The 27,026-nt window shown below is 39.3% G+C and overlaps 1 protein-coding gene and 1 non-coding gene across 5 annotated transcripts in view; one reads left to right on the plus strand and one right to left on the minus strand.

Annotated features, from left to right (window-relative positions):
- WDFY3 (WD repeat and FYVE domain containing 3) overlaps positions 1-25,026 on the minus strand; it is a 275,707-nt gene extending 250,681 nt beyond the window's left edge. For all 4 annotated transcript variants that reach the window (XM_059375153.1, XM_059375137.1, XM_059375145.1 and 1 more), the window contains exon 1: positions 25,004-25,026. The gene's annotated coding sequence lies outside the window, so the exon portion shown is untranslated. The remainder of the gene's footprint in view (positions 1-25,003) is intronic.
- Positions 15,721-15,825, plus strand: LOC132009416 (U6 spliceosomal RNA). The gene has a single exon (XR_009401911.1). It is a non-coding gene; the product is annotated as a U6 spliceosomal RNA (small nuclear RNA).
- Positions 25,027-27,026: the final 2,000 nt, after the last annotated feature.

A 27,026-nucleotide genomic window follows, 5' to 3' on the forward strand; every position in this document is an offset into this window, starting at 1 on the left:
TGTCATATTCAACAATGGCTGGCTTGCAGAGACACAACACCAACACACAGGAAAATATTATAAAAATGTTCATTCCAAACTGGTTCCAGACAAAGAACCATGCTCTTTATAAATAAAGAAACTCTAAAAATAAAGGGCAGATATTTTAAAATGTTTTAAATATTTGGTTTGGAAATAGTTTCAGACTTACAGAAAAACTGCAAATATAAGAATTCAAAACCACCATTATATCTAAAGTCACCAACTGTTAATGTTATTCTCTTTGTTTTATTATCTGTGCTCATGTGCTCTCTTGCACTTTCTTTCCATTCACACAGACACACACACTATTTTTTCTCTAAACCAACTGAGGATAAATTATATACACCATAGCCCTTTGCTCCACTGACTCAATGTGCATTTCCTAAGAACAGAAATATTCTCTTTTATAACCATAGTACATTGTCTTCAGTAATCTGAACAGTATTACAACGTTATTATATACCCTAGTATCCACATCCCCAATTTTTTTTTAACTGGTCCTTTTATAGTATTCCCCCCTCCCATCCAGTATAAGATCCAGTCTAGGGGCAGGTAGTAATTCTCTTTAGCCTCCTTTAAAATGGAACATTTTGGGGCACCTGGGTGGCTCAGTGGGTTAAAGCCTCTGCCTTCGGCTCAGGTCATGATCTCAGGATCCTGGGATCCAGCCCTGCTTTGGGCTCTCTGCTCAGCAGGGAGCCTGCTTCCTCCCTTCTCTGCCTGCCTCTCCACCTACTTGTAATCTCTGTCAAATAAATAAATAAAATCTTTAAAAAAAAAAAAAAAAGGAACATTTCTACATCCTTTGTCTTTTATGACATTGGTTTTTTTTTTTGGAAGGATACAGCTCCCTCCCCTTTTTATTAAGTAGAATGCTCCTCAGTCTGAGTCTGTCTAATGTTTCTTCATGATTAGATTCGGGTTATGCAGTTTTGGCCAGACTACTACACAGATGATGATATGTCCCCCTGAGGATGTCATATCTAGAATCGCATGGTATCCATCTGCCTCATTTACTGTCACCAATGTATAATCCCAATTTTATACCTCGAAAATAAAAGGTCATCTGTGGGGAGACATTTTAATATTGTGGAAATAAACTTCTCCTCATCCATATCCCCCCCCCAATTTGTTATGTTTCTTGTCCTGTCTTATCTTTACTATAATCTGCAAATTGACAATCTACCAATTCTAGAACTCAGAATTCTAATGTAAAGCAAGAGATCTCCCTTAGCTATTAATTTATCAGTTTATTACTATGAATAATGAATTACTTTGACGGATTCATAATTTATTATTATATTTATTAGACAATTAAATTAATCTAGATTGGACCAGTAGGAAACCCAACAGGGTCCTTATGAAACACTCCCATTTTTTTTTCCAAAAATATTTTATTTCACATTTTCCAGTCTACCGAAAAGGAAAATGATACAGGTTCACTTGGCATATACCCTGTCTGGGCCTGAAATCAGCCAATTTTTCTGAGGATCTCTGGTTCCTTTGTGCTGGTAATAGTTTTAAAGATCAAGATTTGGCAATTAAGTGTTCTCGCTGCTCTTTTCTTCTTAGCCTTTTTGTTGGACAGAGCTACCAGAAAATACATGTGCATATATACACATATGCAAATACATGTACACATACATGTCCATACATGTATATACAGATGTACATGTAGGCAAAAGTACATATACATATACTAGTTTCAAAAATAATGAATTCATATTAATACCTTCAATTCCAATCCGCCCTCACAGTATTCATTTCTGCCTTTCCCCATTCCATATTTGTAGGCCCCTCCTTCCTCGGGTCCTGGGTCCAACAACCTCAAAACATTTACTCAAAGCATAATACACCTAAAAATGACCCAGAGTTGCTTTGTTCTTTTCACCACAAAAAAAAAACTCCAGCAGAAAGAGTTCAAGAGGGGCGCCTGGGTGACTCACTGGGTTAAAGTCTCTGCCTTTAACCTCTACCTCGGCTCAGGTCATGATTCCAGGGTCCTGGGATTGAGCCCCACATCGGGCTCTGTGCTCCTCGGGAAGCCTGTTTCCTCTTCTCCCTCTGCCTGTCTCTCTGCCTACTTGTGATATGTCAAATAAATAAATAAAATCTTAAAAAAAAAAAAAGACCCTCTCTCTCCCTCTGCCCCTCTCCCTCTGCCTACTTGTGATCTGTCAAATAAATAAATAAAATCTTAAAAAAAAAAAAAAGACCCCTCTCTCTCCCTCTGCCCCTCTCCCGACTCTTGCTCTCTTGAGTGTGTACTCTCATGCTCTCTCTCAAATAAATCTTCAAGAAGAAAATATAATTCAGTCATCAACTGAATAAAAAATAAAAACCATATGATAATATCAATATTTTAAAAAGCATTTAACAAATACAGCATCCATTCAGGATTTTAAAAACTCTTAGTAAGCTAGGAACAGAATGCAATCTAATCTGATAATTGGCATCCTCAAAACAAATACAGTTAGTATCACATTTAATGGTGAAAAACTGCTTTTTGTCTTTAACTTTGTATTAGAAGTCCTAGCCAGTGCTATAAGGCATAAAAAATAAAAAATGCATGCATTACAAAGGAAGCTATGAAACTGTCTTTATTTCAAGCAACATGACTGTCTATATATAAAATCCCAAAGAATCTATAAAAAACCCTACTAGATTTAATAAGGAAATTTAACAATGTTGTAGCATACAAAATTCAATATACAAAGATCCATGTTTCCACATACCAACAATGAAACAAGTCAAAATTACATATATACATATTGCCATTTATAATAGCATCCAAGAACAAACTATGTGCAAGATTTGTATTCTGAAAACTGCAAAGCATTGATAAGATGAATCAAAGATGACCACTATACTATGTTCATGGATTTAGAGACTCAACATAGTGGTCACTTCTCTCCAAATTTATCTACAGATTTAATGCAATCCCAATCAAAATTCTAGTATATTTTTTTTTTGGAAACTGACAGGATGATTCTCAAATTTACACAAAAAAAGCAAAGAAACTAAAATAGCCAAAACAATTTCAAAACAAGCAAACAAAAGAGTATTCATATTTATAGTAATCAAGACAGTGTGGTACTGGTGACAGGTAGACACCTCGCTCAATGGAAAAGAAGAGAGATTTCAGCAACAGACACACACATAACACAGTCAACTGATTTTTGACAAAGATGTCAAGAAATTCAGTTTCACCAAATGGTGCTAGAAAAAAAATAGACATTCACATGTAAAAACCAAAGCAAAACAAAAGAATCTCAACCAGCCCATACATCAGAACATATATAAAATTTAACTCAAATAAATCGTAAACCTAAATGTAAAGCCTAAACAATAAAACTTCTAGAAGAAAACAGTACAAAATAAGATTGACTTTGGTTTAGGAAGAATTCTCTGATAAGATATAAAGCACAAACCATAGAAGGATGATTCATCAAAATTAACTTCTCTCTTCAAAAGACATAGTTTTTTTTTTTAGACTTTATTTTTTTAGAGCAAATTTAGGTGACAACAGAATGGAATAGAAGCTATTGAGATTTCTCTTATAATTTCATGCATAGCCTCTCCCATTATCGACATCCCCCCATCAAATGGTAACTTTGTTACAACTTATGAACCTACAGTGACATATCATTATCACCCAAGGTCCATAGCAAATGTCAACTTCTGTACCTAATTTTATAACCATAATTATATCTTTCCTATTTACAGCCTTACAATCTTAAATGCTTCAGGACCCACAAATATTTGCTTTTCCTGAAGTTCTAAATTCTACTGAGAATTTTTTTTTCATTAAAATTCAATTAATTAACATATAGTGTATTATTAGTTTCAGATATAGAGGTCAGTGATCCATCGGTCTTTTAACACCCAGTGCCCATGACATCATGTGCCCTCCATAATGTCCATCTCCCAGTTACTCCATCCCCTCACTACCCACCCCCCCACCAACCCTCAGTTTGTTTCCTATGGTTTAGAGTCTCTCACAGGGTGCCTGGGCAGCTCAGTTGGTTGAGCATCTGCCTTTGGTCTGGGATGTGATCCCAGAGCCCTGGGATAGAGCCCACATCTGGCTCCCTGCTTAAAGGGAAGTTTGCTTCTCCCCTCTCCCTCTGCCCTGGCCCCCAGTTCCTGCTAACTCTCTCTCACACACTATCTCAAATAAATATATAAAAATCTATAAAAATAAAAATTTTAAGGAGTCTCTTAATAGTTTGCCTCCCTCTCTGATTTCAACTTGTTTTATTTTTCCTGTCTTCTGTTTTGTTTCTTAAATTCCAGAAAGACAATTTTATAAATGAAACAAATCTGGGGGGCCTATCTGGCTCAGTTGATAGAGCACACAACTCTTGATCTCAGGGTTTTTAGCTCAAGCCCCATGTTGGAGTAGAGTTTACTTAAAAAATAAGTAATAATGACATAAAAATTTAAAAGTATTAAAAAAAAACTCCTAAACCAGGAGAATTTATAAAACATATACCAAAAAAGACAATTACATCCAAAACATACAAAACACTCTTATGTTTAAGAAATAAATAAAATAAGCAACCTAATCTTTTTTTTTTTTTTTTTTTTTTTTTTATTTTTTTTTTTTTTTTTTGTCAGAGAGAGAGAGGGAGAGAGAGCGAGTACAGGCGGACAGAATGGTAGGCAGAGGGAGAAGCAGGCTCCCTGCTGAGCAAGGAGCCCGATGCGGGACTCGATCCCAGGACGCTGGGATCATGACCTGAGCCGAAGGCAGCTGCTTAACCAACTGAGCCACCCAGGCGTCCCAATAAGCAACCTAATCTTAAAGAGCTAAAGATATCACTACTTCTTAAAAAGACAGATATAGATAGAGCAAAGAAACACATGAAAGGATATTCAATATTGTTGTTCACTAAAATTAAATTAGAACCCTTTTGAATAATGATATGAACATGAGCTTTTTTTGTGGATACGCTTTCATTTCTCTTTGTATATATCTAGGAATGAAATTTACAGTTCATAGAGAAAATGTTTAACTTTATAAGAAATTGCTGAAGTGGCAATACCATTTCACCAGTAATGTATGAAAGGAAAATTCTAGTTGCTCCACTTTTTCACCAATTTTAACACTGTCCGACTTTATTCCTAGCCATGCCAGTGGGTGTGTAATAGTATCACTCTATGGTTTAAATTTGCATTTCCTTGATGACTAGAGATGTTGAGCATCTTTAAACATACTTGTATCTTTTTATGTGGGATGTACTGGCCATTCATTTATCTTTGGTGCAAATTCTTTGCCTATTTTTTAACAGGGTTCTTTGTCTTACTATCAAATAATTACAGTTCTTAAAGTATTTTGGTTCAAATCCTCTGCCAGATATAGGTTTCACAAATATTTTTCCCAGCCTATGGCTAGCCTTTTCATTTTTTAAAATAGTATATTTAAATGTTCATTTATAGACTATTTACTTACAATTTGTTCACTTTTCTCTATGTATATGTACTTAAAGGAATAGGTTCCTTTTTAAAAAAATAGTAATAGACTGCTCTTTGGGACGTGACAAAATCATCATCAACTACTGAAGAGTCTTAAGATGATACAATCAGGACGCCATACTAAAAACTGGAAAATACATCTTCTTACATCTACTTTAGAGCCCTTCATGGCACTGGATCCCTACTGGATGCCTAACATGAAACCTAAAATTTGTAAGGGAGAATAATATGTTGAAAACCTCCCTCCTGCAACTCCTTTTCACAATTTGACCTCTGAAGTATAGACATTTCAGATTAGGATATATTGTGCTCTTTGTTAGTTACAGTTTTAAATAAAAACTTTATGAGAAAAGCAAAAAAAAATCAACTTTAGTGTAAATACATGAAAAACTAATTTATACAATGACTTTCAATAAGCAGCTGATTGTCAAATACACAGGCTAAAAATAAATTTAAAACCACTACATAGGGGTGCCTGGATGGCTCAGTGGACTAAAGCCTCTGCCTTCAGCTCAGGTCATGATCTCAGGGTCCTGGGATCAAGCCCCACATCGGGCTCTCTGCTCAGCAGAGAGCCTGTTTCTCCCTCTCTCTCTGCCTGCCTCTCTGCCTACTTGTGATCTCTGTCAAATAAACAAATAATTTTTTTTAAAAACTACATGTGTTTTTATTGACAACACAGGTAGCTTTATATATAAGTAGTGCTTATTAGTCCTTAATCATTCTGAAATTCTCTCTCCTAACTTTAACTATAAGAAAAGTCATATGGTGGCATTTTTCATATTTATGAAAGTGCATGCTCAGTAAAATATGAAATGTCAAGCAGAACATATTTTTTGAAGTAAAACAATAAAAGTTGCTCTCCACCACAATATCTAGTTTTCTTTTCCCCCAATCCATGCTCCAAAGAGAATCATAACAGTCTGGTATGCACTTTTAAGACACTTCCTATGCTCAAATGAGCATATATATATATATATATATATATATATATATATATATATATATTTGTGTGTGTGTGGATGCATATGTACATATACATGTACATAAGTGTATAGATGTACATATATGTACATCTATATACACATGCATACATACATGCCTTGACAAACATAGGATATACGACATTTTAGCATTCTATAAGCAAAAATAAAGAGAAATTTTAAAGTGAGGCCTTTATGGCTAGGAAACTATAAAACATGAAATCAAAAAGAAAAAAGATCTAAATCAAGTAAGACTAAAATTTTTTTGAAAACTTTTAGAATATATAATTAAGTTTTAAGAACTTACAGAATATAGTATTACTTCTGTAGTAGGCACTTCCTAAAGTGGCTAGAGAGCCTCCAATCCTTCCCTTTTCTGTGCCATGATCAATGGCCTTGAAGGAAAAGATCAGAGGAAAAATCATGGGGAGATCTAAGGAATGGCTATTTGAATGAACCTTCACAATGGAGCCATAGCTTAAAAAAAAAATTCCTCACCAGAATCCTGGCACTGCCAAAGCAAATAAATCAAAATATAAAGCCGTTTAATGATCAGTGAATAGATGACCCATGTCAGAGATCAGGTCCTAACTCCTCCTGCAGCCAGGCTAGTCCTTGTTCAGTGAGTTCATGAAAACCACCACAACCAGGTGGTATGAAGAGCACTTATGCAAGGGATCAATTACCTGACTCATTAAGACTGACCTCAACTGCCACTACCATAGAACCCATTTGCCCGAGTTCCCTGTAGGCTCTACTTCTTAGCAGGTAAAGTACTGCAAGACCCTTGGATTACAGAAATGGTGATGGCAGTGGGTGTGGGGATGGAAATGGGTCATGAGGATGAAGAAGTGCACTTGTGACAAGCAATGGGTGTTGTACGGAAGTCTGAATCACTACATTTCAAACCTGCAACTAATATTACACTGCATGTTAACTGGAACTTCAATAAAAACATTTAAAACATGGTGATGGCTGGTTCTTTGCTCTAAGAGACATGGATTCTGAATTTGCCTTGCCAGGAACACTATGCAAGATTAACCGAATGTTTATATAAATTACATGGGTGCCTGGGTGGCTCAGTGGGTTAAGCATCTGCCTCTGGTTAAGTATCTGCCTTTGGCTCAGATCATGATCCAGACTACTGGATCAAAACCCCTGCACTGGGCTCCCTGCTCAGCAGGGGGTCTGCTTCACCCTGCTCTCCTGCTCTTTCTCAGTATTTCTGTCAAATAAAATCTTACTCAAAAAAAAAAAAAAAAAATCAATCAATCACATGGCCTCTGATCCAAGAATTCACTTCAAATGGCAATGAGTGGAAGCTCAAGGCTTCATGATTAGGTAGACTCTTACTCAGACACTGTTATCTCCCTAGTAGGAAGTAATGGCTTCTTGAATCTTAATATACCAACTGTTGCCCCAGCTAAGAGCTTCTGAATTTGCAGTGCTACAGGATAGAAAATAGGCTCTGAACCATCAAACAATAAATGCTGTTTCCCACCTCCAGAACACAACAGATGAGGGAACCAACAAGCACAGTGGAGTGATGTCTCTTCTGCTCTCAAGGTTTTGTTTCTTATCTCAAGAACTCTGAAATCTGCTGATCTAAAGTTTTAGTACCCAAGGAAGATGTTGTTATGCCAGGAAACAAAATAACTGTTTCACTCTATTGAAAGCTGAGCTTATCAAGTTCAGATCGATTTCCTCAGGACAGGAGAAAAACAAGAACCAAGAACAGAGGCTACAGAATTGGTTGAGGGTGACTCTCCCTGGCTATCAAGGCGAAGTGAGGTTGCTACTCTAATTCTGGGAGCTAGGAAGCCCATGAGAAGAAGTCCGGGAGATCTCCTGGAGTGTGTTCCCACAGTGCACATGTTACAGTTAGTAGAAGAGTCTCCCAATTCCATACAGTTGGAACTATGAGGGGCCCAGACTCTTTCAGGAATGAAAGAGGGTCAGCTTGTTAGGAACAGAACTCTGATAAGCCAAGATACTACCCAAAGGTATGAAACCTGAAGTGAGACAGATTAGGGTGTGTGCTCTGACGCAAAACTAAAGGCTGAAGCCGTCACTGATTTCCTTACTGGTCATCGGTGTGTAATAAGTACGCCCATCTTTCCCTTTAAACACCTTTTCTTTTTATCTCCTTTTCCTTTCCCCCAATCATGCAGATGTCAAGTTAGCAGGAATTAAATTTACCTTGTAAAATATCAAGAATCACAATGCAACCAGAGGCAGCATAACACCAAAACCAGTGGCCCTATGGCCCTGTCTCTGGATATGGTACCTCAGCTTGCATTGAGCCACTAGAAACACTGCCTCAACAGATGGGATAGCAGGGTTATCTCAATATTTACATACGTGGGGAGAGAAATGAGGCGAGAGAAAAGAAGGGAAAAGAGGTGGTTAAACTACAAAAGGCTGAGATACAAAATAACTGTTTCACTCTATTGACCTAACAGGTTATTTGATGGTCCCTTCCTGGGGATGGTCACCAGCATACAGATAGACTCTGGAGCTATGACTATGTATCATAATTCCCGTCCCCTAGCTTTGGGAGACAGATAGCTGGTCTGAATAGGGTAATCTATCCTTTCTTATTAGAATGTAAAAACTGAAAAGGCAAGGCAGAGAGATTAAATCTTCAATGTGAAGTCACATTAATGGCAGGGGTCGAGGAAGAAGGTATAAAAACTGCTGATGAGATCCCCAGAGCTCCTCTGGTTTCTTCTACTCAGGACCCACTTGTTCAATTCATCACTCAATGTCCAGTATGGGTTCCAAAAATGGCTTTTGTTCCCCCCCCCAAGCTAATGATTATCAGTTGATTGCAACCCAAAACATGCTAACAGGACTTCTTCTAGGAAGTGAAAAAAGGTGTGGAAAGTTCTCATTTTAACATCAAATTATCATAATCATACATTTTCCTTGCTTCCTCTTACCCTGCCCGAGAACTCAACTCCTATTATGATGTACTTTTGCCTTCAGAATCATGACATTAGAACCCTCATGCCTACCATGCTTTTTCATATCCTCTTATTTTGCAAGAAAGTGTACTTACTCCAATGCTTCAGTTTGTTCATTTCAGCAACTGTTCCCTGTTAAGACTTTACTACGAGGCATCAGCAGTTCTTTGCAACTCGTGATACCTTACCAGTGCCAATAAAGCAAACTAAATGATTACTGATTAACAACGGAAATGAATTTTTTCCTTGAAAGATACTTAGTATAAAAGTGTCAAGCCCAAGCTAATTCTGCTTTCCACGTGCCTTGCTTCTCCTGTCACTTAAATCTAGATCACATGTACTTGTGTCAGGAGAGGTATAAGCAGTTTCATCCCTAGCCTTCAACTCTAGATCAAGTTGTCATTAACACTAATTCACCCAACCCTTATACCCCAGTTCCAATCCCAAGGACAGAAATCAGGCCATGATCTAGAGCCCACTACCCACAAACAGAATTCTCTAACAGCCACTCATATATGTGTACCTGTAGGTATTTTATTCATTCACACACACACACACACACACACACACACTCTCACACTTTCTTTCTCCAAGATTCCATGCGCTTCTTCACCTCGAATTCGCAGTAACAAAAGGTTTGCTCTCTGGCTGTTCCTCTCCTGACATGGCTTACTAAAGAGACCTTTTCTCCACACCTGTAGTTTTGACAAGCCCAGCTTTAACATCCAGCACTACTAACTGTGGACCCCTTCTTCTCTGTCCTAACAGTAACCTCTGCCCTAGTCTAAAACTTGGCCATGCTTTATCATCATAAATACAACAAAACTCCATCATATTTTGAGATATGGTACAAGTAAGCAAACTCAAAGAATTTAGAAACAAAGCAATTAAACAGATAAATGAAAGAAAAGAATATTTTCTAAATGATATGGATTGTCAACTTGGTAGTACAGTAATATTAAAATAACATAATATCATTTCCAGACATTTACATGCCCCCCCAATTTTTTAATTACTAGATTATAATTTTAAAAGTAGAGAAAAAGACAAAAACTACATTACATTTTATAAATATACTCTATTATAGCATACAGAAATGACCATTTCAGTCCTAAGAGTTCTAGCAATAATTTGACACAAAACTGATAAGGAAATGAGAGCAGTAAAACAGTATACATTTCTAGTCACATAAATTAGTATCTTTTTTTTTTTAAGATTTTATTTATCTTTAAGTACTCTCTCCACCCAAAGTGAGTCTAAACTTACAACCCCAAGATCAAGAGTTGCAAGCTTTACCAACTGAGCCATCCAGGCACCTCAATTAATATCTCTTTTGATCAATGCTGAATACTTAAACTTCTAATCCCATTTAGTATCCAAAATGGGATTCCCATCACTTTCTCTGCCTTCATTATACTTCATCTTCATTGAATACCTGAATACTACATCTTCATTAAAGTTGTTCCCTTCTCTGGCTTTCTCTACCTTGATTCCTAACTAAAGATCAAGCCACTAATCAGATATACGGGAAAACTGCAAAGTAGCCCAAGATTCAAGGAAAAGGTTGTGTGTACTTGCCTGAGGCCCCTCAGGCAGGAGAGCCACAGGAAGCTATAAGCCAAGAGAGCTACCAGAAGAACAAGTGCAATGAATAAAAAAGGAACCCCCAAATACTGTGGCCAGGGAGGAAAGCCGATGAAACCTCAACACACATGTTGTTACCACAATATTTAATAATTATCTGTTATGCTAGAGTAGTTCACTAGCTCTCTGAAAAGAGAAATAATATTTTATTATCTTAACATTTTCACCACAGAAAGTAGACAGTTAATAAACTCTTGCTGAATGAAAAAAAAAAAAAATCAAGGATTCAGATGGCTAGTTGAGGAGTAGCAAATGTACTCAGCTTAGATACAATACAGTCACAAGATAGACAATTTCCAGGAAGGACCTTACTCTAACAAAACCAAATGTGATGTGAGTTCCAAGTCCTTTCCCAAAAACAAACTTCCTACTGACATCAGTAAGCATAAGACAAAATGCATCCCACACCATGTATTAATTTCATTGGCTCTTACCCTTTCACCAGGCAATTATTTTCCTTTATTCCAATTTTATATTCCTATAACCCTTTCCTCAGTGTAACACTATGCTTAATATTTATCTTTTAAAAACCCACTTTATTACAGGCATCTGTGAATGAGTTACTGGCTAGTGTATCTTCTAAATTGCTCTTTGCAGACACAGTGAGTTGAATTCTCATGAAAAAAAAACAGATTATGTGATAGGAAAATAAGAATGCAATTTAGTTTTACCTATAACTCCAATAAGTCAGAGGATTCTTTACTAAGGTAGTCACTTTGCCATCTTAAAAAATTTTTTTGTGAAAATAGGACTATTTTATTGACCCTTTAATGATAACAGATGATGAAATGAGACAAAACTCAAAACTTTGTGTATAGTACTTATCTCTGCTATTCAGAAGGATATGAGAAAAAATTTTCAAAATGCCAAAAGTAGCATGCTATATAAGCATTTCTAAGCTTTAATAAAACTGAAAAAAGCACACACAGATGTGACTAATAGATATAAGCATGCTAGGTATTAAATAATAACACCAAAACAACAATCAGATACTGGAATGCAACTGGTCTTCTTGCATTAAAATAGCACTTGCTAAACAATCTTGACTGGACTGACATCAGGATATGTCAAGTAACTATTAAAATCTACACTTAAAGTAGGTATCAACAAGCAGAGTAAGAAAAAAGGCCAGAATGTGAGTATCTTTTTAAAGATCTTTCAACACTGGCAAGCAACAGTCAAAAAATGGCTCATTTATGATGAATGTATTAGTCAGGCGAGAACATTCAAAGTGCATGTAAATCCATAAAGAAAAAGAATACACTTTCTAAGAAAGATACAATACTCTTCTCCAAGCTTTGCCTACAGATCACTAGCATTAAATATCGTCACCTCAGAAAGGCTATTCACGACATCCTTCTCCTGTTGGGCCCCTAAACACAAGTACATGTCCCATAGTAATGGTAGCCTCCATGCTTTTCAGCAGCTGCCACGTCCTATCCAGCTTCCCCACACCCTCCGGAAAGTAGAAACACCTATGCCAACCCATGTGGTTGGTTAGGTTATGCAACCTAACACAAGATGGGAATCGCTGAAACCTATTTACTCTGGTGACTCAGATTTAAATCTAGGTCTCTGTGGAAAAGGAGGTGGGGAACACAAACGAACGTGTTGACTCCATTCTCCACTAATATTATATAACTAAAGCAAATTCAAAAGATTTTCTGCTCTTCATAGAAGTTTTTTGGGTTTTTTCTTCTCTTTATATAGTTTTGACCAAGAAACCAGCTTTCAGAAAGGCTCAGGTCTAACTAGGTCCAGCATGGCATCAGCTACACTGAATGACCTATGGTAAAACAATTCCCTTCTACAGAGAACTCCCCTACGGTGTCGCCAGTCACACACACTGTCCTTTTCCTTCTTCCTCTAGCCTCTTCCTTAAGCTGTCACCAAGAGCTACCTCTCAGCAATAGCTTCACAATTTCAAGATAATTTTTTTAAGATTTTATTTATGTTTGTTTGTTTGTTTGTTTGTGGGGGAGGGGCGGAGGGAGAGAAAGAATCTCAAGCCAACTGAGTGTAAAGCCAGTTGTGGGGCTCAATCCCACAACCCTGAGATCATTACCTGAGCCAAAATCAAGAGTGAGATGTTCAACCAACTGAGCTACCCAAGTACCCGATCAAGATAATTTTTTCAATGCTATTTCACTCAGAGAAAATAGAAATACTCTAAACACTGGAAATCCAGAAATAACAGAACAGTAATAAAACAGTTTTCATTTTCACCAAAGAGATAACTCACCTATTTCTGGAGTTATCAAACTAAGATGAAATAAATAAAGCACACTGGTCATTAATCTGACAATCTGACAGATCAAATTACTTTAAAAAGAATACAGGCTAGGAAAATCGTAATTTAGTATACTTTTCAGGGTAACCTAACTGCAAAATGCTTCAGTAGCAAAAGTAAGGTTTTCATGTTAAAAATAGTTTTTGTTTTCCTAAATGTTTTACTTTATTCCTAATCCTTATCTTCATTCTTTAAATACTAAAATCACAGTTTTTTTCCAAGAAAACGCACTTGACTGACAGTAAAATCAATTGATTTTATAATTTTCTATGATTTTGACATAAGTAAATTTCAGTTTTCACTAAGGAAATTCTATCACTCTCCCTGATACTCAGATCAAACATCATCTTAAGGTTCCCCTAATCATCTCAACAAAAAGTAATCTTTCTACTTACTAAGCAGCCATAGAACTTCTGTACCTCACAGAATAATCGCAAACTATTCATTTACTTATAAGTCTATCTTATCTTCACGGTATTACAGAGGTATTGAGAGAACTATCCACATCTTAGACATCCTTATAGCTCCACAGCACCAAGCACAGCATGCTATAAAACATTTATTAAATATTTAGGGAAGAAATTATAAAATATTTAATATACATTTTTAGCATCTTTGAGAGTTTATTTACAGTTTATCATCATTTTGAGAAGTAAGAACCAGGTTTCAATCCCTTACACTTGACATAATATAGTTACTAGACATTACAGAAATAAGTCAAGCTAAATAAATTAGGGAATCAATACACGATGATTTTTCTAAAAATAACTGATAGGGAGTTTATTTTTATTTCATGCTTATTTACTTAAATATGGCATTCATCACCTAATACTGTGTTTTAATGAGCAACATTCCACGGGGAAAATGCTTTGGTTTTAGAATCACAGAGACCCAGGCTTTTATCAAGGAAAACTGATTATGAATTTACCAAAGGCTCTCTAGGGTGAAGAGAATAAAGAAACATAATAAAACATGTATTATCATTCTTTCAGTCGATAATGAATAGTTTTAGAACTCCTAAGAGTGACAGTAAACATTTATTTTCTTAAGACTTACATAATTTTGTGACAACATGCTTATTACCTAAGTACATTCATTCACTCAACAAATGCTTACTGCAGGCCAATTATATCCCTATGTGTACATGTTTAGAGAATAAAACTTGCTGAAATACATTATACAATATGTGGTAATGTTCTACAGCTGTTTATTCATCTACACTATAAATACGCCTTCTGCTTTTCCACAACCTCCTTTATATTCAGTACAGTAATAGAGGGTACTTAATATCTCTTGACTAACTGTCCAATATTTCTTTCTTTATATTCTGTTACAAGTTAAGAATGAAAGTTCCCAGTAAGCAAATATACTAGTGATTAAATAAAGAAGTCCAGGAAAGCCGATTAAGAAGAATGCCATGTAACTGAAATTTTACATGACCATATCCAGGGCTGTGAATGAACTTCCCAGTGAAAAAAAATCAGCCACTTGCCTAGTTACTCGTCACCCATTTTACAGCACATGCACGGAGGAAATGTACCTCTTTGTCTGGTACCTATAGAAATAAGCATAGAATCTAAATTGGTACAACTAACCTCTTCCTCCTGAAGGGAACAAAAATATCAACATTCTTGTGTTAGTCAAGATTTTTCAAAATGAGCAAGGTAATTGTTCTTTTAGCAGTAAAATACAAACAGATCAGTATTATACTACAGTCATGTAAAATGTTACCACTGGGTAAAGGGTGATGGGTGAAGAGTACATGGATTCTACAATTTCTTCAACTTCCTATACATTTATAATTATTTCAAAATTAAAATACAGGGATGCCTGTGTTGCTCAGTCAGTTAAGCATCTGCCTTTGGCTCAGGTCATGATCCCAGGGTCCTGGGACTGAGTCCCCCATCAGGCTCCTTGCTCCCTGCTTCTCCCTCTGCTTGTGCTTGAGCTCTCTCTCTCTCTCTCTGACAAATAAAATCTTTTTTAAAAAATTTAAAATATATATATAATATATATAGACACATAGACACATACACACACATACATACACATATATATGTAAGGTGATGCAATTTGAATAAATGTTAGAAAATTTAAAACAAATATATAAATTGCTTTTCTAAATTCAAACACTTAAAACGTACTGAGATCTGAATATTTTGAGACAATACTTGTGGGATTTTTTTAAAGATTATATTTTATTTAATTAATCTCTACACCCAACTTGAGACTTGAACTCACAACTCCAAGATCAAGATCAAGAGCCACATGCTCCACTGACTGAGCTAGTCAGGTACTCCATTTGTGGGATTCTTCTTCAAGTGTTGAGTTCTATTGCTTGCTTCAGAAGCACACATAATAAAATTAGAACGATACAGAGAAGATTAGCATGGGCCCTGCGTAAGGGTGACACATAAAGTGTGGAGTCCTATATACAATAATTAATCACCTCCTAAATTATAAAGTAAAATTTATGTGTGTGGATGCTTTACTTAGAGCAAGGCAATAAACCTACAAGGTTCTATGCAGATATAAACAAATCAGTCATCCCCCTGCCAACATAATTTTGGCATGAGGGTTTAATATCAAGTAATGGCTAAGTACAACACTATGTCAACTATACTACAATAAATACAATCTCAACGATGTTACAAAATCAGATGCTTACTTTTCTTAGGCTAATATTAAATTAATTGCCCTCTTTAAGTTCATATTGGCTGGAGAAGAGGGAAATGAGCTAAGAAGAAACATACAGGAAGAGGAAGCTGAAACTAGGATTTTAAAATGCAGCAAATTTGGGGTATCTCAGTGGTGCAGGTGGTTAAGTGTTGGACTCTTGGTTTTGCCTCAGGTCATAATCTCGGGGTTGTGGGATCAAGCCCTGCATAGGCACTGCACTCAGCACAGTCTGCTTGAGACTCTCCCTCTACCCCTCCCTGCAGCATGTATCTATTTATTTTTTATTTCTATTAAAGATTTTAATTTATTTATTTGACAGAGATCACAAGTAGGCAGAGAGGCAGGCAGAGAGCGAGAGAAGGAAGCAGGCTCCCCAAGGAGCAGAGAGCCCAATGTGGGGCTTAATCCCAGGACTCTGGGGTCATGACCTGAGCCAAAGGCAGAGGCTTTAACCCACTGAGCCACCCAGGCACCTCAGCATGTATCTATTTAAATAAACTTTTTTTTTTTTTTTTAAAGAGCAAATTCATTAAGTGTTGATGACACACCTTTTACTTGGGTCAGAGAGTACCCTGTTACAGGATCCCTACCACAACATAGGCAGCAAGGACTTAAGGACTCAGGAAAGCAAACAGAACTCGTGTCAGAACTCAACTATCACCATTATCTGAGGGACCTGCAGTGGAAAGGACTGCCAACAGATGAAGAACCAGGGACCACACAGGACAGGTCACAGGCCCTAAGTAACACAGCTCTGTAGTGGCAGAGGCAGTACAAGAATTGAAATCCCTTAATTTCTGGGACTCTGAAGTGCCGTTATAAATAGACACTTATCTTTCGTAAGTAGTAATAAAGAATACTTTAAAGGGATTAGGCCATACACAAAAGAATCAAATAACTGTAATTAGTTTATTAGGAAAAAAAAAAAATCTCACCCAGTAGTCTTCTAGACTCCACGATACAAGTACCATACTTTAAACCCACTATAGCTTCACAGTTACTAATCTAAGCTTGTAACTTCACCGAAATGGATAATGACATTACCACCTAAGATTCTGTTTTCCTAAGGCCTAACAGTGTCTGTTATTGGGTCAGCATAACAAACAAAAAGGGCACACCCACAAGTCTCATGCATGCCTGGGTCCCACAGCACCTGACCACCATGGTGCTCTTCCGTGGAACAGCACAATGATACACTGTACTCAAAATAACTAAACGCATTACTATTGTCCCAAGTCATACACTAATATACCATACTACATAGAAGCTGGTGACAATTTTCTTTTATTTTAATTTGTGGGAGAAAACTTAGACCTAAGTCACTAACAATTGTCCTTGACATAAGAAAACCAACGTATATATTTAATAGTAAGACCACTCTATTAGAGACATAAAATGAAGGCCCTACTCACACATAACCATTAAAATGGCAACAACAAAAACTCAAACCCAAAGCAACACATTCAGCACATAGCAAAATTACCATTTTGTTGGTCAAAATAAAAACAGTACCTACATTAAGCAGACTAAGATATACCAAGTATTTCATATACTAAAAAAACTAACGGGCCTATCAAAATAGACTGCAACACTATTAAAGATCAATAATCCAGTATTTATGATTATACATAAGACAGCCTACTGCACACGATGATTTTTAGTTAAACAGAAATGGAAGAAAACTCCTATCACCAACATATGTTACTTTAAATGCTTTGCCTCGGGATGCCTGGGTGTCTCAGTCAGTCAAGCACCTGCCTTTGGCTCAGGTCATAATCCCAGTGTCCTGGGATCAAGTCCTACATCAGGCTTCTTGCTAAGTGGGAGCCTGCTTCTCCCTCTGCCTGCAGCTCACCCTGGTTATGCTCCTGCATGTGCTCTCTCTCTTTCTCTCGCTCTGCGTGCTCTCTGGCAAATAAATAAATAAAATAAAATTAAGAAATTAAATCCTTTGCCTCATCTTACAGCAAATACAATAATTAGGGTCTCCCAATGTCTTTCCCTGTAGGCCCAAAGACATGCAGGCATGGGGTGCCTGGGTGGCTGAGTTAGTTAAATGTCTGCTTTCAGCTCAGGTCATGATCCCAGAGGCCCAGGATAGAGCCCCACGTCTGGCTACCTGCTCCCAGGAAATCCACCTCTCCCTCTACCCCTCCTTCTGCTCCTTCTCTCTCTCTTGCTCTCTCTAACAAAGAAATAAAATATTAAAAAAACAAAACCCAAACAAAGACATGCAAGTATTATGGCATAGTCAGAAGGGATGGCAGAAGCTGGAGGTGTAAGGACTGAGAGACTCAAGAGTTACTGGTAAGGTTTCCAGGCTTGAGAGGATACCTAGATGTTGTGGAGCTGAAGAATCCCTGCTGGAGCAGCCACTTCTACAGACTCAGTGCTGAGCACAAAAAGCCCACGGGCCTGCACCATCATAGTGAGGTAAATAAACCAACTCTAATTGTTTGTTCAACCAAATGAAACATGCTAAGAAATATTGTGGATTTTATTTCTGGTACTAGACGTTTCACAGTCTGCTCCTGCTTGAGTTGTTTATAGAAAGGATATTCTAGACCTATCAGTGTCTTCTTTATTAAAGATTCAAGGGCTCAGTAATAAAATAACCTCAAAAAAATTCCCACCAGGGGTACTTGGGTGGCTCAGTTGGTTAAGCAACTGCCTTCGGCCCAGGTCATGTTCCTGGAGTCCCAGGATGGAGTCCAGCATCCGGCTCCCTGATCAGCAGGGAGTCTGCTTCTCCCTCTGACCCTCCCCATTCTGATGCCCTCTCTCTCTCAAATAAATAAATAAAATCCTAAAAAAAAAAATTCCCACCAAAGAAAGGAAAACTGAAGTACAAATAAGCCACAAATTGTGCAATAACCCCCATCTATTTAGCCTAGAGATCGTCTACGTTTGTTACATTTACATTCATTTATAATGAATGAATGAAAGAATTTCCAAAGTATTGGCATTTCTTGAGCTTGTGATTACAGAAAGGATAAGGCAGCAGGAAAAGATGTTCAGAGATTTGGGGGAAGCTTGCCTGTGGGTTTCAGGGAAATGGAATTAAAGAGCAAGCAGAGGCTGGCACATAGATGTCCACGTGATCATTCACCAAGTATTTACTGAACACTTATTATGCACGGCTCACTGCTTGGGCACTAAATGCACAGTGATCAGCAAAACAGAATCCACATTCACATGAGGTAGCAGTCACTACGCAGTACTGTTGAGTATCTCTTACTCAGTTTGCAATAATTACTCCATTTTCAGCAATTCTAAAATCTGACAGACATTAATTCAATGAAATACAAATTTGGAGGTTTTAAAAAAAAATCTAGGACCTCAGCCTAGGAGAGAAGACAAACAATGCAGCTATTAAGTACGGGTATGACAATGCTAAGGAACACAGGGGAGGGGCAATTCAGCACCATTCCCAGAAGAAGTAAAGTCTTAAGGTAGGAGAGGTGGCGTACTTCAGAAACCTCAAGTTGGAGACAGGAATGCACCTCAGTCCATGGAGAGGACCCACTTTAGGCTCAAATTCCCTGAGCTCAGAAGTCAAAGTCCTCTCACTGGCCTCCTGGGTCTGCAAGGCACCGCCACAGGCCTGACCCCACCTCTGACCTGCCTCCAGCCAACCCCTTCCTGTTCTCTAAACATCAGCACCTGCTCTGCTGGCAAATCTAAAACTCTCAATCCAGAGAAAATTTCAAGTCTCTGCTCAGATGTCACAGAAACAGAGGCCTTCTCATACAGCCCTCTATAAACGGCACCAGCACCCACACCAGCAATCTACTGTTCCCTACCTCCTGACCCAGCATTATGTTGCTCAAGGCACTTATTACCAACTGATAATAGTATACACTTGTCATCTGTCCCCCTCTAGAATTTAATCTCCTTCATAAAACTCTCTCACCTAGCACTCTGTAGAGCAAAGAGCAGACCCTCAAATCTTTCTTAAGATTTTTATTTATTTATTTATTTTTGATTTCTTTATTTAAAAGAAAGAGAGAGCACCAGAGGGGAGGAGCAGATGGAGAAGCAGACTCCCTGCTGAGCCCCTAGGACCCTGGGATCACGACCCAAGCCAAAGGCAGACGCTTAACTGAATGAGCCACCCAGGTGCCCCAAAATCTTTTTTTAAATGAATGGCTGTCAGAGATGAGACCAGAAAAGCTAGAGCCAGGTCACAAAGAGCTTTGTACAGACTAGAACCCCATGCTTTACTGGCTCTTTGATAACTTAGGACCTATTAAAAGATTTTAAAGAGGAAAAAAATGCATATTGAAAAGATCACAACTGTGTATTTTTCAAAATTAGAAAAGAAAAGGGTATTTGTTCCGGAAAGGGTGTGAGAGAAATTGGTGAACAGAGGGGAGACTACAGCTAAGGAAAGCATGTACAGAAGAGCACTGTAATATTTCAACAGAGAAATACAGGCCAGAATAAAGAAAGGCCTCTGAGGAGGAAAAGGTAGAGGAGAAATACTTAGGAGATAAAAGCAACTTGACAGGAAGTGGAAACTGAGGAAGAAAAAGGAATGGAAGATGAGAGCCAGGTGTCTACCTAGCGACACACTAGATGCAAACGGTATTTCCTCAAACTAAGAAGACAGGAGGAGGGTGGAAAAGATTATGAGTTAAGGCTTGGGCAGGTTGAGGCTGATGTACCTATGGAACATCTCAGTCGCATATGTCTTAACTAGCAGTTGGATATATGAATCTAGAGCTAAGTAAGTAAGGTTTGGACTGGTAAAATAAACAAGTGATAGTTAAGAATGTATGCTCAAGTATAAAAAAATGCACCACTTTTTAATTATTTTTAAATGATTAACCTACAAATGTGTTGTCACTCCAAATGGAAAAACTAAAAACCATTTTATCTTCCAGAATAAAATCAGCACTCTAGATGGCATTAATGCCTATACATTAGTATATAAAAAATAAAACTTGACAGACTTAACAGTAAAAAAGAACCCCAAATATACTTAAATCAAAAATATACAGGAAAATTAGCCTTCTAGTTTTCTAATTTTTCTAGAAGTAAGGCTACAATCATTTATTTATTAACACTTCTTACAAATTACTGCATAAGTTCAAAGTCTACAAGACTGAATTATTTCAGTCTCTCTCTCTTAAGTCCAAGCAAAAGTTGAAGAAATGCTTCCTAACTTGAGGTTTTCTAAATTCTGAATTTTTTTTTTTTTCAGGCCCTGGGTAAATTCTGAATTTTTATGAAAAAACAAAGCTTTACGTAGCTTTTTCTGAGGCACGTTTTAAAAATGTCAACAGCTGAGTTTTAGAATTCTCTAATGACTCCTCTCAAAAAAGCAATTCTAATAACATGAAAGGGTCCTGGGATCAAGCCCCACATCAGGCTCTCTGCTCAGCGGGAGTCGGCTTCCTTCTCTCTCTGCCTGCCTCTCTGCCTACTTGTGATCTGTCAAATAAATAAATAAAATCTTTTTTTAAAAAAAGTAGAAAATGTTAAAGGACCACTACATGCATAATAATGGCTAAAAGCTTAATAACTGACAATAATAAGTACTGACAAGGATGCAGAACAACAGAAATTCTCTTAACACTGCTTGGAGGAACGCAAGATAGTAGTCATTTTGGAAAAGTTTGGCGATTCAATATAGAGTTACTGCAAATGACAAATACATACTTCTTCTAGGACCACATAATCCCACTGCTAGGTACAAACTCAAGAAAACTGAAAACGTTTGTTCCTCACATTGTTTATAGCAGCTACATTCATAACTGACCCAAACTAGGCATGACTCAAGATACCTTAATATAGGCCAAGATAATAGTATTGATGCTGCAATAACTAGTAAATACTACAAATCAGGGTTTTTTTTTCCTTTGGAGAGCATGTCATTACATTTGTCAGCATACCACTGATGCATGCTGATACCACTGACACATATATACCACTGATACACATGCCACTGATGCAGGGACACCTGGGTGGCTCAGTGGGTTAAGCCTCTGCCTTCGGCTCAGGTCATAATCTTAGAGTCCTGAAACTGGGGCCAGGAACGAGTGCGCGCGCGCGCGCGCACACACACACACACACACACAAACCCACACACACCCCACCCCCCACCCCGCATCGGGCTCTCTGCTCAGCAGGGAGCCTGCTTCCCCCTCTCTCTTCCTGCCTCTCTAGCTACTTGAGATCTGTCAAATAAAATCTTAAAAAAAAAAATTACAAACCACTGATACATGCAACAACTTAATGAATAGCAAAATCATTATGCTAAGGGAAAGAAGACATAAAAGACTACATACTGTAGGATTTCATTTACATGATATTCTAGAAAAAAGTATAGGGGCATGAATTTGATTAATAGTTGCCAAGGGCTGGGGGCAGGGGGAGAGAACCTTTTGGTGTGAAGGAAATGTTTTGTATCTTCACTGTGGTGATTATCCAATTGTATACATTTGTGAAAACTTTTACTGCATGTAAATTATACTTCATTAAATCTGATGACAAAAATTAGAATAGCAGTCATTTATCTCTTAATGTCTTTATGGATTATAAATGCATCATACATACAAAAGGAGAACTGGAACTTAGCAGAAATGTCAGGAAGGCAGATTTTAACTTACATAAACAGGAAAAGATTTAAAATGTTGAAAAAAGAAGTGAACTTGTAATGACATAGGAATGAAAATCAGAGGCTGGATATCCGTCCAAGGATGCCACAGAAATGGCCCTACTTTGGGTGTGATTTCACTTTAGTATTAAGAGATGTCAACATCGCTAAGATCTCTTCCTACTTGGGAGTCAGTGGCTCTAAAATTCCATGATATAGTATGTCATGATAATCTCAGATCCACTTTTAACAAAACATAAATTACTCATTTTAACATCAAGCGAATGTTATCACTGATTCAAAGCTTAGTGTAGCCTTCTTGCTAATGGTGCTGGCTCTGACCTTAGACAGCCTAGTTTGAAGAGTTGGCCTACCAGTGGCTATGTGACTTTTGACAAGCATCTCTAAATATCTATTTTTTCACCTGTAAAATGGGGTTAACATTTTCCTAAGGGTTCATGAATTCATGAAAAAGGATTTCTATGTGCTAAACTCTCAATAATAAAAATTTCTTAGCCATAACGCCAAGTGAAGGATATAAATTATCAAATCTCTAAGAATTTAACCTTCCAAACCCAGGCGATTTATTAATTATATATCCACTAGTTCATAAACTTTTGTGGAGCCATCTTTTAAAAATGTGATGACTCCACAGACTCTTTATCCAGAAAAAAACCAAATATATGCTACATTCTGCATAGGATTTCTAACAATTCAACGACCCTCTGAAGCACATGCATTAAATTAAGAAAACTTGATGTAGACTCTTAAAATTGTGAAGTTTAAGAATTTCCAAGTAGATAATCCAACTAATATTGAAATACTATGTTGTCATTTATTCTTTACTGGTTTATAGATATTGCAAGACCAGACATCATGTTTTCTAATTCATATCTCCTTTTTGCAGAAATTTTAAGTTAGAAATCTAACATTTTTTACATGAATCAATTTCAACTCAGAATGAGAAACTAGTATAAATCTGTATTTCTAGCAGCTTGAGAATGAATAGTTCAAAGTGTAACATGTACTACTGTGCTCAAAAATCCTAGCAAGAGTTCTCAAGTCAGTCTAATGAAATATGTATTTCTAAATATAAAAAAACATACCAAGCCATTTCCTGTGCTTGGTGTCCCACCGTAAAGTTTTTTGTTGTTGTTTTTTTAAAGCAGGATTTATGTTTTGCTAGACCTGTGCACTAATACACACCTAGTTTGTTTTTTTTTAACCAACATATTTTTGGTTCTGTTTTACATTATGTTTGTTATATTAGCCTAATGGTGGAAACTAATTGTTCTAAACCTGCTCTCAAACAATTCCAACCTGGAAACATACTGCCATCTCAAAGCAAAAGGTTTTGTATCTTTTTTTAATTGTTCGGTTTTCAGACTACAATACCATTTGGCACTAATCAACTCATGCCCATTACTGAACAAAAAATTGTTTTCCCTATGCATTAGCATCACTTTTCCACAGGAAACAACCATTTTTTAAGGCGCTGGAAGTAGAGGCAAGGATTCACTCATATAGTAAACATCCTTTCAATCAGGTTTTATCAGGTTATTTCAACGAAAAGAGAACCTAATGCCGTGGATCTCAGAATTCAATGGTACAAACCAATGAAATGCGGCACCTGAGGATCAAGCACTGGCCAGGTGGGCCAAATGGCTCTTGGTAGAAAAGGTCACATCTGCTTTCTGAACCCTATGGTAACTGTGAATATTCGCGAGGCCACCACATCCCATGTACAAGAGAATAAAAGGGCAAACACACACGCCAGGAGCATCTTGGTTCCCTGCATAAACGAAGGGTTTCCAGCACAGGGCGTTAGGGGAGAGCAGGGCTCAGCAATGAGCAGGAGAGGCCCGCAGCCCGGGAGACAGCGCCCGAGGGATGGAGGCCTCGCTCGGCTGCGCACGGGCGCTGGGGGCTTCGGCAGCGCAGACCCCGCGGGGTCTGGAAAAGGGGCCCTCACCAGACCCCGATCCCTGGACCGCCAGGTTACACCTTCACTGCTCATAGGGGCAACGTCCAGCCCTCTCCTCCCCCCCCGCCCCCCCAAAATACCCCAACATCGCTCCCCACCGCCAGCCGCGCGTGACCCCAACCCCGACCCCACCGCGACGGCGCCCTCTCCAGGCCGCGGTGGAGGACACCAGGCAGCCGGCCAGCCCGGGTGGCAGCGGCGGCTCCGGGCAGCGCGGTCCCAGGGGAGGGCGGCAGCTGGGCCGCGGCCTGTCCGCAGGGCCAGCGGGCACAGGGCCGCGAGTGGGCAGCGCCTCCGCCCCGCACAAACAAAGCGGGCGCGGGGAGGGGTAGGGGGCGCTGACAGGGGGGCACTCACCGGAGGGCGGGCGGGCGCGGGCGGGCCTGGCCCGGGAGCGGGGACCGCGGAGGGCCCGAGGGCGCGCCGGCGACGGGGAGGGGGAGGCGGGCGCGGCGTCCGCGGCGGGGCCCGAGAGCCCCGCGGCGGGGCCCGGAGCCGTGGGCCGGCCTCGATTCTGCGGCCGCGAGGTGCGGGAACCGGTCCGCCGGGGCGGGCAGCGGCGCTAGGCGGCCGGGGCAGCGACGCCGCCGCCTTTCCCTTCTCCTGCCCGGGTCCCTGCTCCCCCGCGACCTCTTCCTCGCTGGGTCCCCGCCGCCGCCGCCGCCTCAGCCTCGGCGCTTCTCGAGCTTCTGCTCTCCATCAAGGCCGGGCCGACCCGCAGGGACCATCCCGGAAAGTGAGGGGTTGTTGCCGTTTCCCGCAGCTGTTGGTGGCCATCTTTAATCCTCCTCCTCCTCCTGCTTTCTCCACCTCCCGCCGGCTGCCTGACTGACTGACTCTGGATCCTCCTCTTTCTCCTCCTGCTCCTCCTACTGAGCCGGCCGCAGAAATTGCAGCCGCTCTTCCTCTCTCCGCTCCTGCCTTTCCTTCCTCTTTCCTACTTCCTTCCCTTCCCCCGGCTTCCCGCGTTCCCCCTCACTCTAACTGGCCGCCTTCACCCTCTAACGCGGGCGGGGGCCGCTGGGTTCTCTCAGCGGGAGTTCGGCCCCGTGGTCGCTCTTGCCCCTCTCCCCACTTCCCTTCCAGACGCACACACCCCGGCTTCCTTCCCCTCGCTCTGCACGCAGCTGCTCCCGTTTCCCTCTCCCAACTCACTGCCCCTCTCCGGTGGTGGTTCTCACCCTCCTCCGTTCCAGTTTCTCAAAAGACTCGGCTGTGAACGGACAGCTGGGTTCTGCTCTCCTTAACCCTACACCCATTTGCGGGATGCCGTCAGGCAGCGAAGGAAGAAAGGAAGACTGCGTTAATTTTACTCTAGCTGGAGTACAAAGGACTGCCCACGCTAGCTATTTTACTACGCAGCTTTGAAACTCCTGGATGGTGTCGTGTTTGGCTCCGGTCCATTATTGGACCGAATTGTTGAAGAGCCCAGTCTCAAATGTTGCCTTCCCTCAGTGACCTTGAGCCAGTTGCCCTAAAATTTTAGGGTTCTTTACCGCCCCTTCCCATGAAGGATATTTATACCTTGGCAGTCCTAACAAACACAGTTTAGACCAAATTAATACGCTTTGAGTGATCATCAGTTTGTCCCTCTGTTGTCTGTTCCTGATCAAGCCAGTAGATAATCTGGGGGCAAGCCTCAGTTCTGGCAGTGGAGGCAAACTGAGTCAGCAATTACGAGTGGAGACTCTGAAACAGGCTTCGAGTGGGGAAGTGGTAACATTGTTCTAATGACCAATTTGGTTTTCCTAACACTGCAATCTACAGAAGCATGTGAATTTCCTCCCCGGAATATGAAGCAAGGGGGACTTGCTGTTTGCTTCTTTTTAACTACTTTGCCTTTGGCAAGTTGAATCCACTTGTAAGGATCCACACAAGATTCAGCACTGCTGCCAAACACAAGGGATATTATTATATATGAGCCTGTGGAGCTGGGGGCTCACAGTTTCTGCTCCTTAGGGATAATGGAGCCTTACACTTTCAGAATAAGAGGACCAGATGTGTTCAAAGGTTACACTCCTTCAGCAGGCCCAATAGGAGAAATGTTCTCAAATGTAGTTCTAGATGCTACTTCAAACTACTTCAAAAAACGAGTAATTTTTTCGTTTAAATCTAAAATGATGTTATCATTAAAAACGTGTTTCAAAGCTCTCTGAAGAGTATGTTCAATAAAAAATATTAGTATGCTTTGGGGGGGGTCAGGGAGGTGGGGTTCTGTCTTTGATACTCACAAAGTAACCTGTACCCAGTTAGGTTCTAGATTTCAGTTGCCGTCTTTCAAACCAGTAATTCTATTTGATATCGACAACCTGCATCAGCATCTCAGACTCTTTCAAACCCAAATAAAGTCTTTCAGGCAGCTTTGCATCTCAATTCCAAA

Source organism: Mustela nigripes, chromosome 1 (assembly GCF_022355385.1).
Source record: "Mustela nigripes isolate SB6536 chromosome 1, MUSNIG.SB6536, whole genome shotgun sequence".
Classification (NCBI taxonomy): Eukaryota; Metazoa; Chordata; class Mammalia; order Carnivora; family Mustelidae; genus Mustela; species Mustela nigripes.